The sequence below is a fragment of the Gambusia affinis genome, linkage group LG09, assembly GCF_019740435.1.
Source record: "Gambusia affinis linkage group LG09, SWU_Gaff_1.0, whole genome shotgun sequence".
In the NCBI taxonomy this organism is placed as follows: domain Eukaryota; kingdom Metazoa; phylum Chordata; class Actinopteri; order Cyprinodontiformes; family Poeciliidae; genus Gambusia; species Gambusia affinis.
This window is the reverse complement of record NC_057876.1, coordinates 24,202,116-24,215,889: the sequence shown is the minus strand read 5'-3', so window position 1 is coordinate 24,215,889 and position 13,774 is coordinate 24,202,116. Positions and strand designations below refer to the sequence as shown.

The following is a 13,774-nucleotide window of genomic DNA, read 5'->3' as shown; positions in this document are numbered from 1 at the left end:
TAATGCTCAATAACTTTTGAGATATTTAGTTCTTCCAGTCTTTTTTCAAGGGGCAGTGGAAGCGGCTTATTAAAGCAGCACAGCTGGATTCAAACATTATGACAGAAAAACATTCAACAACAAGCTATTTTTCTGAGAGGGAGTTCAGATAATGATCACAAGACTGTAGCTCATTTTCAGTGTTAATGTTTCATTTTTGTAGACAGCAAAGAAATGATATCTAATTAAACTTGCACAGAGTAATTTAATGTCAATATTAACTGTTGCGGCTTGGTTTTATGGAAATGGTCATCTGACTTCTTTAATTAGGCAACAAAATACATTTTAAATCCATCTTATTTGACTCGTTTTCAATTATTCAAGATGACAACAGGCCCAAGAAGGACCAATCACATTTTTCTACTGCTGTCATGTGTGATGGATTAGCCCCTTGTATTGTTGTCATGAATTCACCTTAAAGCATTTCCTTTCCAATTGCAACCAAAGTGGTGAATGTATCCCCCCAAGGTCAGTTGATGCATATTTAATACATAGGCAAACCAAGGATTATGTTGGAAGCACTTTTCCACCATCTTGTGGTCAGCGTTAACCCTATTACATATTATATTGCTATTTTCAAGTACAAGTTTCTACCTTATTTAGTATCTGCTCGACAGCTAAAACATAAATAATATGATTTAAAATTATTTTGTAACCTTCCTTTAGTCAACGCATTTGGTTCAGAACTCAGTGGAGTGGAAGTAATGTTCAATACGGACAATTTTCAGTGTGACACAAGCAAGTAAACAGATCGCTTTTACCGCCAGTTTTTTTTTTTTTTCCAACTCATCGCCTCCTTCACATTGGACGTAAGTTTATGAAGGACTAATATCAAGTGTTATGGTGAAGCTACAGTTAAGTCCAGTTTCTGACCCGTTCGTTATGAAGTGTGAAGTGCAGCTATGAAGTTGATCGCATTTCTCCCGTTTGCTAACAGCAAGCAATGAGGTGCGTTCAAGGGGCCTACGTTAATTTGAGTGTCCATGTATACGTGATTAAACCGGCATTTTATGTGTGTAAGCTTAATTCTTGGTTTACATTGGTAACAATGTTATCTGTATTCATGTTACATGATGTCTGAATGAGGTGAAGCTTACTGAATGAATAATAAATTCAGGGAACACCATCTTTATTTGTTTTATAACAAAAAATGACTGAACAGTAATGGAAACTTTACAATGAAAGAAATAAAATAGTATACATTAATACATTTTTTGAACCTGCTTGTCCATCCAGGGTCACAGTGGAGCTGGTGCCTATTTCCAGCTGCGATTAGCTATGAGTTAGAGTACACAATGAACAGGTTGTCAGTCCATCACAGGCCAATACAGAGACAAACAACCTCAGATGAAATGTGGAATAATGAAGGTTCTGAATTATTTGTAATTTCTAACCACTGTTGTGTCTCAAAAACCTAATAGACATGCAGGAGAGGTTTACATTTCCAACACTACCATGCTCTTCTCTTGTGATGTTTCAATAGCAAATTGTAGCGGAAAATGTAATGCAGTTGCTTTAATTAATGAATAAGCTGAGCAGTTGTCTGAGTGTGTAAAAGCAGCCAGTGTTTCCATGAGAGGGAGAACACGAACGCAGAAAGAAAAGGAGATAAAGGAGTGGAAGGACATCCTGCATCTTAAATAATTTGGACGGAGCTTACCACATGCTTAATTATCCCAGACTCTCCACAGTTACATGATTAACATTCTCATGTATTCTCCAACAGATTCTGAATTCTAATGGGTCAGAGCTGCGTGTTCAGGTTTTGACTTTGGAAAGGGAGGTTACTGGATCTCCTGGATCTGCAGAGTGATAAAAAAGGCTTTAATCTTTCATCAGAGGTAATTTATAAAGTAGTAAAGAAGGCTGTCCTCAGAATAGTTGATTAATTCATCATTTTCATAAACTCTGGTATTTCAACCTTAGATGATGGTGGCTGTAGCGCAACATGCCTTCCTAAGACGAAACAATGATTTGATCAGGAGTCATGATGAAAGATGATGTTTAATGTTTTGTCACTGTTACACTGCTCTTAAAAATGTTGCTGGTTTAAAACTTGTCAGGTAAATCACAAGCTGCGTTTCTGTCACAAATGAGTGCAAAACTTTGTTAATATTCTGACAAAAAGCGCAATTGCGGTGCTTCTATTAAATAAGAATCACAATTTTAAAAAACATGTGAATAACTTTGTTTACACAATAAGTAATTAAAAAACATGTCATGCCATCATCCACTTACCACTTTCTGTTGTCGTCTTCGTCTTTTCCAGACAGTAACAACATCCAGTTGTTGATTATGACTTGTGTGCTGTGAAAAAAAGTGTTACAAAATATACAAATTTTGATGCAGCAAGAAAACAACCTCATCGTTGTGCAAAAATATTTTGTCAAAGCACTTGAGGCTTTTCTAAATTGCCATGTTTCCATTAAGTAAACTTATTTTCATAATTTCAATTTGTGCTACTATATTGTAAATGGAAACACAGCTGCAGAAAACTCTGGCTCAAACATTTAGTGTCACGTCATGCAGAGTGTCAGGATTTGTTTTGTTTCACAAGTTTGAGTTGGTTAAATTTTAGGTTTAATTTCCTCCAGACAAACTCAAAAGACTGAATAATAAGTGCATGCTTTGTTTCTTGTCTCATTGGAATATGAGGGGTTACGCTGTACTAAATGAGTATAAACAACAAGCAACAGAGTGAAAAGCATCCTGCAGTTGGAAGGGTGTGCGGTTGATGAAGGATTTGTCACCAGGATTTTGACGGTGGCTGGGAATTTTGAAGCCAGCACGGTGGCTGCCGGCGGCCGCAGATGGAGCCAAGCTGGATGTTTGACATTAATTAGGAGGAAGAGGCCAGTTTCTCAAATCTGTCATGGCTGCTCATCAGCTGCATTACTCTCAGTCTGTCCATATATCTCTCTACCTCTCCACAAAATGTCTACCTTTTCATCTTTGCGGAGGATCCATCTATCTGTAGTGAGGCCTGTTGCTTTGGGCTCTGATGTTGAGCTCTGACAGAGCTCAAAGTTTTGATTAATGGCTCAGCTGTGAGTCAGAATCCTGTAATTGGCGACTGACTCTCGTTGCTTTTCCATTTTTCTTTCCCGTTTCCCGCTGACAGAGCTGCAGCTGATGTCTGAGCGCCGCTCTGCAATGTCTTCGAGTTAGTGTCAAACCTGGAGCTGCCCACAGCCACGAATAACATTCTTCACACTTTTTCAGCAGGTTTGACGCATATAATGCCTGAGGAAGGAACACAAACAGTGGCTGAAAGAGTTTGCTGGTGTTTACTCAGGAACTTGACTGGAAAAGCTGCAGCCAGTGATTGGATAAACCCGGGTTTACATTCCTATATCGGCTCAGTCTTACAATATAACTTCAACTTTCACTTTACTTGGATTCTGACATCACTGTAAGAACCCAGTAATACTTTTCACCATGTAAACTTGGAGGCAAACTCAAACAATGCAATTTATAACAATCAAAAGAGTATAAATGGATACTTCATGTGTAAAGTAAAATATTATTGTATATAAGCTTTCATCTCATGTAAAAAAAAAAAAAAGGAGCATACCAGAAAACAATTTGATTAAATTCTTTTATCGCTCCAAGCCTGCAAAGTCATGTTTTATTTTTCACCATTTAGGGCTAACTAGCAGTCATCTAAAACCTTGGATTGAATATTTCTCTGCTCATGTCTCATTGCTTTGACAGCATTCGCCCTCCTGAGGTAAAACATGAAGCGTCCACAGTCTGGAAGAATCTAATTTTAACAGAGACATTTGGAAATAATGGAGGGATGAATAATTACGCTTTTTAAATCTTTTATCATTCTGAGAGAAGACTGTTGGGGCCCTAAAGATGGAAAGGAGATAGAGAGCCTGATTAAAGTATTCAGACAACTGGAACTTTTCTTCAGTTTGTCACATTAAAGCCACAAAATTCGCTCCAAGCCTCCATCAATATTGCAATATTGATGTTGCAATATTATATTGGGATTTTTTGTGATAAACCAACACGAAGTAGCACACTATTGTAAACTGGAAGAAAAGTTAGACATAAAATTTAGAAAGTCTGAAAGTTTGTGCTGTTTTCAGCTACTTTTACTCTGATGTTCCTAAAAATAATCCCCTTTAAAGGTCATCTAATCTAAAATGTTGAACCTTACTCTAAATCATTCTGTTCTTTGAAGGCCTGAGAGGTTTGTTAGTGAACAAACAATAAAAGGTCAAAGGAGCACATTACTGAATGTAAAACCTGTTGTTTTGTTTGCCTGGAGCACAAGATACAGGACAACAAAAATAAAAAGTCCACTGGTTTAGATCAACATATTTTTATGGGTTAAAAAGCCCACTAGTCCTAAAAACTGTAAATATTTATTGTTTTATGTGCAACAAAACTAAAAAATATCCAAAACAATAACAGGGAAACAGTACAAGACACTGCAACAGCATGATAGCATTGCTTCACTCTAAAATGACCTCCAGCACATCAGAGAATGATCATTATTAAGAAAAAGAAAAGGTTTACCTTTGATTTATCTATATTCTATTTCATATCTGATACTTTAAGACTTTATGCAGGTTTGTGTATAAAGGGGCCACTTTACAGTTTTAAACTCTGTAACTCTATTTAAAAAATGGCAATATTTGATTGAGATTTTCTTAATGTTTCAAACCATTTGAATATTATCAGTTGATTTTCTAAATGAGCACCATAAATTAATAAGACAGTTTTCATCTGTAATATTGCTTCAGTGTAGAAATCTCAAAGCAGACAGGACGTTGAGGTCCACAGGAGACAACCAGTCCCTTCTATTGTCACCTCCCCCCTTTCGGTGCAGACACCTGAATCCTGCAGGAATATTGATGTTGCAATATCTAAAGGCTCTGGATGCTTTGGTTGATATCAATCACAGCACACAGACGCCCCATGTCTGACCAACTTCCGGCTGTTTCCTTGCTTTCAAACGGAGCTATCGCTCTCCAGACACATGATATGAACATCAGTTTTCATCAAGGACTCCATTGACAGTTTATAGCTCTATGGTTGGTGATGCAAGCTATTGAAAGTGGCACATTTTCTGCCAAGCACAAACCCTGCCAACCTCAAAGACGAGTATAAAAATGTCTTTTTTGATCAATCTTGTGTTTACAGTAGCTTTATTCCACAGGTGATCAGAAAGTCACACAGTGCATGTTAGTGTTGATGGAAAACAACCAGTTGTTTTCAATAATGAACATTTATTGTGCAACTGGACATATTACATTTTTCTAGATGAGTCAGAGTTAATTAAAATGGCAGTTTAGATATTGCTCACAGTAGAAAGATAACGAGTTATTTTTAATTTGAGGAAAGTGTAATAACTCCACATTACCTTCTGAAATCCCTTTCACAGTTTAGTCCATCAAGTAGTAGAGTTATAACATTTTTCTTGTTTGGCACAATGATCCTGTTCTTTAAGATTTTCTTAAAGAAGCTGCATGTTTTTAATGATGCTAATGATTAATAAGCTCCGTTTATCCAGCAAACTCTCATCACCTTTTTATGCTCATCCAATAAAAACCAGCAGGGACGGTTTGTCTGAATGAGTTCTCTGAACAATCCCTGCTGGTGTTACAAAGCTCACTGCATTTATAACCAAAAGTAGGTTTCTTTCTCAGCTGAAACAAATGAAATAAGACTCTTTGCAAAAGTATTCATGACATTTTTGAATTTGTCACTCTTGGTATTCCATATTCAGTTGCTTCCTTAATTTTAAGATTTATATTTATTTCACTTTTCTATTTACTTAATATAATATTTTTTTCATCTCTTACTTGTAACTCTGATGACTTTTTGTGATGTATTCTTTTTCAGGTTTACAGTTTCCCTCAGAACTAATATTCCTGATTCTCAGAGCTCATCAGAAATCTGAATCTCTTATCATTTATGTTGACATATTCATCAGAAAACTGTATTCTAAATGCAAAAAAATATTTTAAATTGAGTTACAAAAAGTAGTGGGGGGGAAAAAAAGATAAATAGTAGAAAATTGGTTGCAATGAATTTAATTTAGGAGTAGAATAGTTAAACACATTAACACAAAGGCAAATGTTTAACATTTTTGAAAAACATTTTCTTTCCATTTTACAAATTTTCACCAATTCGTGCTACTCAAAATGCATTACAATCTGTGGGAATAATGTAACCAAATATTAACAAAATAAAGGGTTCCTTTGTAAGGCATAGTATATTTCCCTTTAAATGCCATAAGTTGAATCATCTCTAATTGGGTTTTATTCTCTAATTGGCAATCAAAGGAAAGGATGGTATGCTTTGTAAATATATGTATTGTAAAACTACCTTGAGCTTTTACACTTCCTTACAGTCTGGAGATGAATTAAACTACTCTTGAGAGAAGTACAATCCGTTTAGGGCTCAATTTCATCAACTAATTAGATCATATTTGACAGAAAACAAAAATATATGAGCTGGCTTCTGTTGCAGCAAAAGAATATCTTTGTTCTGTTTGTAGGAGGTTGAGCAGATAGGTATTCTAAGGTCATAACTGAGTCAGAGGCGGTTCTGGGCGATTCAGAGTGGTTTGAATAGGGAGCATAAATCACACATACCCTGAGGAGGGTTCATTACCTTGAAAATAAAGCTTTTACCGCTGATTGCATTCGGTAGCTTTACACGGCTCCAGCAGCTGAACAGCAGCCCTCACAATCGGTTTGCTTTATCCTTGTTCTTGTTTACAATGCAACACGGGAACTTGAGCTTTGATAAAAAAGTAATGCAAACCCCAAAAAAGATGATGGTTGTGTATTACTCCCAGCTACTTAAAATTCACAGGGAATCCTCTTTTTGCAGAGTCGTTTCTCAAATGCCACAAGGAAAGGAGCTGTGATAACAGACGTGATGCACAAGATGCCTTTTTATGCTGCATAGAAAATTACAAAGAGAAGGTATTCCATTTTGTAAATGCCTCACCGTATGTCTTGTCCTCTCTTGCTGTCTCTGCCTCTTTCTTCAGAAGTGTTACCTCTCACTTAAAAATCTGAGGGCGATTGCTGACGTCCGTTCTCTCGGTAACGAATCAGTTTTCCCTCAATGGCTACAAATCAATCGGAGTCCGGACAGCCTCTGCAATGCAGGCGCGGGCCGAAGCAGGAAGAGCGTTTAACTGGGAGGGCTGGTGTGTCGGGCTGCGAGGGGCGGGCACAAAACAAAAAGGAGTAACAAGCTTTTATTGCATTAATCTTCATAAAGGCCTCCACCTCTAATCCTGTCTTAATAACGCGTTTATTTAAAACCTTTTAAGATGTTAAGCAAAGGATTAACTTTTGTGTCCACAGTTTCTAAGATAGCAGTTTCACTTCAGAACATAAAGCCTCCTCCTCTATTATTGGCAGACCTGGTAAAGATGTATTAAAAAGTCTTTAAATAAATTAATCTTTTAATTGCTACAGCATAATCTCTAACAGAAAAAAAATCAGTGCAACCTTTAATTTATAGCTAGAGTATGTAACGTTTACAAAAATGCTTTTTCCACAATGACTAAAATGGTCACCATGTTGTGACAGATAATCTGTGAAAATATCGATCTCCTCCACCTCTCTAAGCTACTATTGCTGTCTGAGAAAATGCACCGCTCCCGGTCAAAAACAACCAATCAGAGCCAAGATTAGGGTCTTAGTGCTGTCAATCATGCTTGTGTATGTACTAATCAATGTAAATGGTGGAGAAACAAGTAGTTTTCCAGAGAAATTGTTTATTTGCAGTCAGTTGTGGCTATGCTAACTAGCCTTAGCATTCGTGACAGGCTCCATTGTGTTGCACCAGCTGTAGCGTAGCAGAGAGCAAGGGAGAGTGTGTGAACAGCAAGAACACGAGACTCCCTCCTCCTGGCTGTGATTGGTTGTTTCTTACTGTGTATTTCTGCGGTGACCACTGGGAGAAGGCAGAGGATCAGGGCAGGAAGACGTTGGAGTCTGGGATATGATGCTGGCCTGATGATTTGAGAAGATTTGAACTTTGTCCTTCTCTCTTTGGTCCTGCTCTGCGTCCATGAAGTCTCCTTCATGGTTTAGGTATGATTTGAGTCTCTGTGATGCTCCTCGGTCCTTCCAGTTGTAAAAACACTACATTGTTATCATTTGATGTATCACAACCACTTTCCAGATTTAAAAATGTAACCGGCGGGAACAACTGTCCAAGAAACTGTCCATGAAATATATATTGAAATTAATATATATATATATATATATATATATATATATATATAAACTTTCTTTATTTTTCTCGTCTTTTGAAAACCAGCACAGCTGTTTCCTGCTACATTTAGAGAAATTTAGAGATCCAAAGTGAAATGGTTGACCCAAAACATGGAGCATGTGTACATCTACACAAATTTCAAAGAAATTAATCATTTCTGCAACAATCTCACCATTAAGTCTAACATAAAGCGACTGTCCTTAATTTCAAAATGTGAGCTGAAAATCTAAATTCACAATCTAAATCTACAGTAGACATTTTCCTTAATTAAATTTAAAAAGTCTGCATATAGTCCAACCTTAAGGGCAACATAAACGAGAATCCGAAGAGTCAAATGTCTAAAATGTCAGAACAGTTATGAGGTACATGAGCTCCGGTGAGGAGGAGGAAAACGTGTAGAGGGCATCTGATCTCCATTAACTCTGCAGTCAGCGTGCAGCGATTTAGTTAGCAGGTGTATGAAGCCAAAGATGAGGAAGGTCAGAAAGAGTCTGCTGAAAAGAACAACCTCCAGGAACACAGAGGAGAAATATATTGTGTGCAAAAACATATCTGTACCATACAAAAGAGAAAAATGTGATTACTATGTTATCTTTTGCTGCTGTGAATTTGTCAGGGTTTGGACTGGCCACATGGAAACTTTGACAAAAAGCGTAAAAAAATGGTTCTCTCTGTTTATTACAAAGAAAATACAAATTTCAGCTACGGAAATTTATAGCTTTGTGACAAAAAAAAGTACATTTTCAGGTGTAGTTCAGTGACACATTTACTAAAATAAGACTATTGTTGACAGAAAAAAAATGCATTTGTTATCTTTTTTATTAAATAAAGTTGCTCTGTTCTTTCCAAAACTTAATTTAAAACTGATTTACATGATCTAAATCCTGTCTAGTCAGCTAAATCTTCATCTAAAAAGACACCTAACCTTTATTTTCCTGCTGTCTGATGTTAAATTTGACTAACTCTCCATAATTCACATCAGTGGTGATTATTAATTTTGTTATATGTTAGCAAATGAATGCCAACATAGTGAGAACAAAACACTAAGATTAGACTGTTCAGGAAGGAGACGTGTTCTGTATCCCAGATATTAATGTGTTGTGGTGTAAAATGTGTAAATCAACCCAAAACAAAGGCCAGAAGACGGGGAGATACTGACTGAACCCGACTCAAGACTTGCACTGAAATAAGTCCCGTACAGACAGTGAGTGAAAGGCCACTCAGAAAGGAAGAAGCCAAAACTCAAAAAGAAACTCTTCATTCCAAGAACAAAATATTCAAAGGGAGGAAGGTCACATCTGCCAAAGATCACTATGACTGCTCTCTGACAATATCCTCAATGCTCAAAAACTTTAAAAAATTATCTTAAATTGTCTAAAAGATTATTTAGACAATAAAATAATTGGCAATTAAAAGTGAAGCTAATACTTTTTATTGCCAAGCTGTACATTAATATTTGGTTTCTTGGATTGGAATATAACTCAGTTGTTTCAAAACTTTTTGAAAAGCCAATCACTCTTAACGGATTACATCAAGAATACACACACAACCATGCAGAATCAGTGGGAGACAAAGCTAAGGAAGGAAGCAAACTGTCAGTGATGACTCTCTAGATGATGAAAGTAATAAGTTCTCATGAAGATGCTGCTGCCCTGGGCAAAGCTAAATGTCCTCTGCTTGGTCTCAGGGTAAAACCCAGATTTCTCATTTGGTTCCCCACTGAAAAGCTTACTTGAGACAAATGGAGCTGCTTGAGGCGACCTGCAGCAGCTTGAGAACCATCAAATGAAAATACACAGTCATTGTGTGAGTTGCTGTACAGTCTGGATGATACATCTTTGCTCATTTTGTTTTGTCTATGAATCTACTACTTCCTCAGGCAAACTGTTCGTCATCAAAACCGAAGCAGAATCTGCAATCATTTGATAAGACAGAAACCAGCGGATACAGCTGCAAAGTCAACTTCAGTGGTGGACTCGAATAAAATAAAGTTAGCTCTCCAAAAGTGGAGAAAGAAGCAACAAAGTTTGCACAATGTTTGTACAAATATGTTTGTTTGTGGAAAAAACTCTTTGAGCAACTTGGGAAAGAAAGCAAAGCAAAGGTTTGATGGAAAAAAATCAGTCCAGTCCAGACATTATTATTTACATTTAGTAATAAAAGTAAAGCTATACTTAGAGCTTGTGGGAGTTTACATAAATTATTAACCATTTTTATTTCACTATTTATTTAGCTATTTGACTTTGAATTTATCTGCTTTGCCTTCCAGAGTTTTGTTTTCGGTAATTAATTCATATCAAATTTTTCCGAATTCATATTTACATTATATATTTGTATCTGTATCTTTCTCATAACACTGTTAGTGCTGTGTCTCACCTCACCTCTAGGGGCGCTGTGCTACACACACTAAATGAAGCAAGATGTTGCCCATCATCGCTGTCTCTCTTTATGTTGCCAATGTACGTGATTGTTTAAACATGTTCTATATATGTTGATGCTCCAAAGTCTACTTTATATCTTTAGTCATTGCTGCGTGTGTGATATATTTGTTCTGTATGATCGGGCATTAATGCAGCATGAAAATGTGCAGAAACTACCATACCACACTGATAGGGGGCAGTGCTGAGCCGCACAGGCATTAAGAGGAACATATACTCTTCTTCTACACATATAAAAGAATGAAAACAATCAAGAAATAAGTACGGGACAGAACCGACTCAGGACGACTCTCCTCCTTGGAGATAAATTGCATTAAAGCAGCCAGATTTTTTACAAATGAAGGCAAACAATGATTTTTAGAAAAGTGACGGAGATGGAAAGGACAGGCGCATTGACTTTATATACAAATAAAAGTAAGACCATACTCATTTTTTAAAAAACATAGATCAGCCCTCCTATAAAAACATGTTTTAAATCAAATTTGACCATATGTTAAGCTTTGTTTGCTTTCCTTACTATCATTGTTTAACAGAAATTCATTAAAGCACGATAAAACAACTTTTAAGACAACTAAATGATTAATTACTATCAAAACTGAAATAAACATTTCTATTTTGGATTATATGTATTTGTACATCTGACCCAGAACCTCGCCCCACATCATTGGTAACAAGTTAAATAGACAAACCACACAACTTTGAAGAGATAAATATAGACTGACTTAGCTGTAGCTGTAGGCAGAGTGATTGTTGACAACAGGTGGAGGTGGGGAATTTAACTCCCTTAGCATCTGTCCCATCTGTGGGCTGTACAGAAAGAAAAACACCCTTCAGTTTGCACTGGAAAATGTTTTCTGATCATCTTCTCACCCTCTGGATCTAAACATTTTTAAAAAACTTACTTGATTGTAGCAGTAAAATCAGGAAGTTTGTATCTCTGGTCTTGACTCCTGCACATCCAACACCGACCTAGTAAAAAAATTAGTTCTTGTCCAGAGTCGAGTCAGTCCAGGTAATAATGGCCTCCTCTCCATCTCCAGGCACAGTTTGTCCATAAAGGCAGAGATAATAAGTTCACATTAAAACATTACTCATGTTGCGCTGCTTGACAGAAAGGCTGTGACCTTAATCTCCAACCTGAGGTCAAACACACCAACACATTTACTCCATGACTCCCTCCACACACTGCTAGAACGCATTCTAGTCTCCATAAATGCTTGTGCAACCAGCCAAATCCTCTCACAACTTAATCTGTCAGAAATAGTTTTGTGGAAGCTAAACAACCTTTCTGCAGCCGTGCTGCATCCTGGCAGCCAGTCGAATCTTTGGAACCGCAGCCTATTGTTTTAGAGGGGATGCAGCATATTGCAGCTCTCTGACCCTACAGCTCAGGAAACTACAGCTATAATTCTGTTTTGCTTCAGTTCCGGCATCAAACAGCTTCGACGTTGTGTGACAAATGTATGTTTGCAATCCAGTGGCAAGGCACTCCATAAAAACGACGGCGTTGCTTCTGGAACAGCAGGAAACGTAGAGGAGGAGGTGATAAGTGTTTGGTTTTGTTGTCGCTGTCTCCATATGGATAACATTATTTTTTATTTTAAAACATTAAGAATCGTGACAAACAGAACATTTAAAGTCACCCATCATAGTCATTCTTGCATGTCTGACATCCCACTTATCCTGACACATTAGCATATAGAAAGTATGAATAAGTTAAGCTCTTCAATCCCCTCCTAAGAGCCTCAGTGTGCAGAATAGTTTGAGTTTTTGTTCTCTGTTTTAAACTTTTCTTTTTAACCCTTTGTTTAATTCATTAGAAACAATAAAGGAATTGCTGCATTTTATTTGTATGTATTTTTGTGAAATGAGATGTAAAAGAATAGGAATCTTGGGTAAGAGTTGTCTATTTATAGCTTTAATGTGTAATTCAACTAATTGATGATGCATAAATATTAATTTAAGGATTGAACTTGTCTTCTTCAGCTTCTTAAATAACCTGGACTATAAACTTTAGCAGTTTTAGTGACTCATCGGATTATTTGGCTGAGCAAACCAAGACGATAAAGGTTTCAGTGAGAGGAAATAAGACAGAGAATCCTCTGGGTAAGGTAGTTTGGATTATCGACTTACTTATGCTGCGATGAATGTTCAGTGAATGTTTTGCAGAGGCAATGAGATGTATATATATATTTTCATGTTATGACAAACTGCATATGGAACATGTCAGGAACAACATGCCCTCCTGCTGTGTTCACATCAACTCCCAGAACCATTTCTGACACACTGTATTAGAATCTCTAGGCTGCATGTATGGAAAATGTACAGCATGCAGGTTTGCATGACATTTATTTTGATTCCTTTCTCAAATGAATAAAGAGGTACTGTCAGCATGGAAAGTTTGTAATGTTGCATGATTACTGCTTGTAGGTTTTGGCATTTAAATGTTTACTCCAACATTTTAATAACGTATATAGATTAATATGCAACAGACTTTTAGTTGTGCCTGCATTGTGTTGCAAAGTGAAATAAACAATAAGCAAATTAATAATGGCTCGAACAAAAACTCTGTAACACTCCAGAATCAACATTCAGGATTATTTTATCAGATATCAACCCACACTGTGGTGTTGGCTTTATTAGTACAAAACGCTGCAAGCATAAGCTTAAAGGCGACCTATTATGCTTCCTCGATCAGGTTAGAACCGTTCAATGGGATAAACAAAACAAAACTTTAGGATAGGCACAATGTTTGCCTTCTTTTTCTACTTTAGATTCTGGATTTCTCTGACCTGATTGTTTTGGATCATAAGGAACATCCATGTATGATTCAGGATTCTGAAATTAAAATGTTTGAAGAGCCCGCAGTAATTCAACCCCAAAAGCTGATTATTTGCCCACTAAATCTTCAAAATTTGCGGGAAAAAAATTAAATTCTGCATCACAGGGAACTGAACATATGATAATGATACCAGATAGCAATTGTAGTCAGGTATTCGTAAAGGCATGTCTGCCGGTTGCATTTTTGGCAGAATATT

The 13,774-nt window shown here is 36.8% G+C and overlaps 1 long non-coding RNA gene across 7 annotated transcripts; it reads right to left on the bottom strand.

The window, feature by feature from the left end:
- Positions 1 to 1,151: 1,151 nt before the first annotated feature.
- LOC122837186 lies at positions 1,152 to 12,205 on the bottom strand. 7 transcript variants are annotated; one of them, XR_006371724.1, is made up of 4 exons: positions 11,639 to 12,201; positions 11,459 to 11,543; positions 7,015 to 7,229; positions 1,152 to 6,925 (listed from the first exon to the last, which is right to left on the bottom strand). It is a non-coding gene; the product is annotated as an uncharacterized LOC122837186 (long non-coding RNA). The 7 variants fall into 7 exon arrangements; XR_006371726.1 differs by having other exon boundaries at positions 1,152 to 3,282; positions 6,673 to 7,229; positions 11,639 to 12,200; XR_006371729.1 differs by having other exon boundaries at positions 1,152 to 2,346; positions 2,982 to 7,229; positions 11,639 to 12,199.
- Positions 12,206 to 13,774: the final 1,569 nt, after the last annotated feature.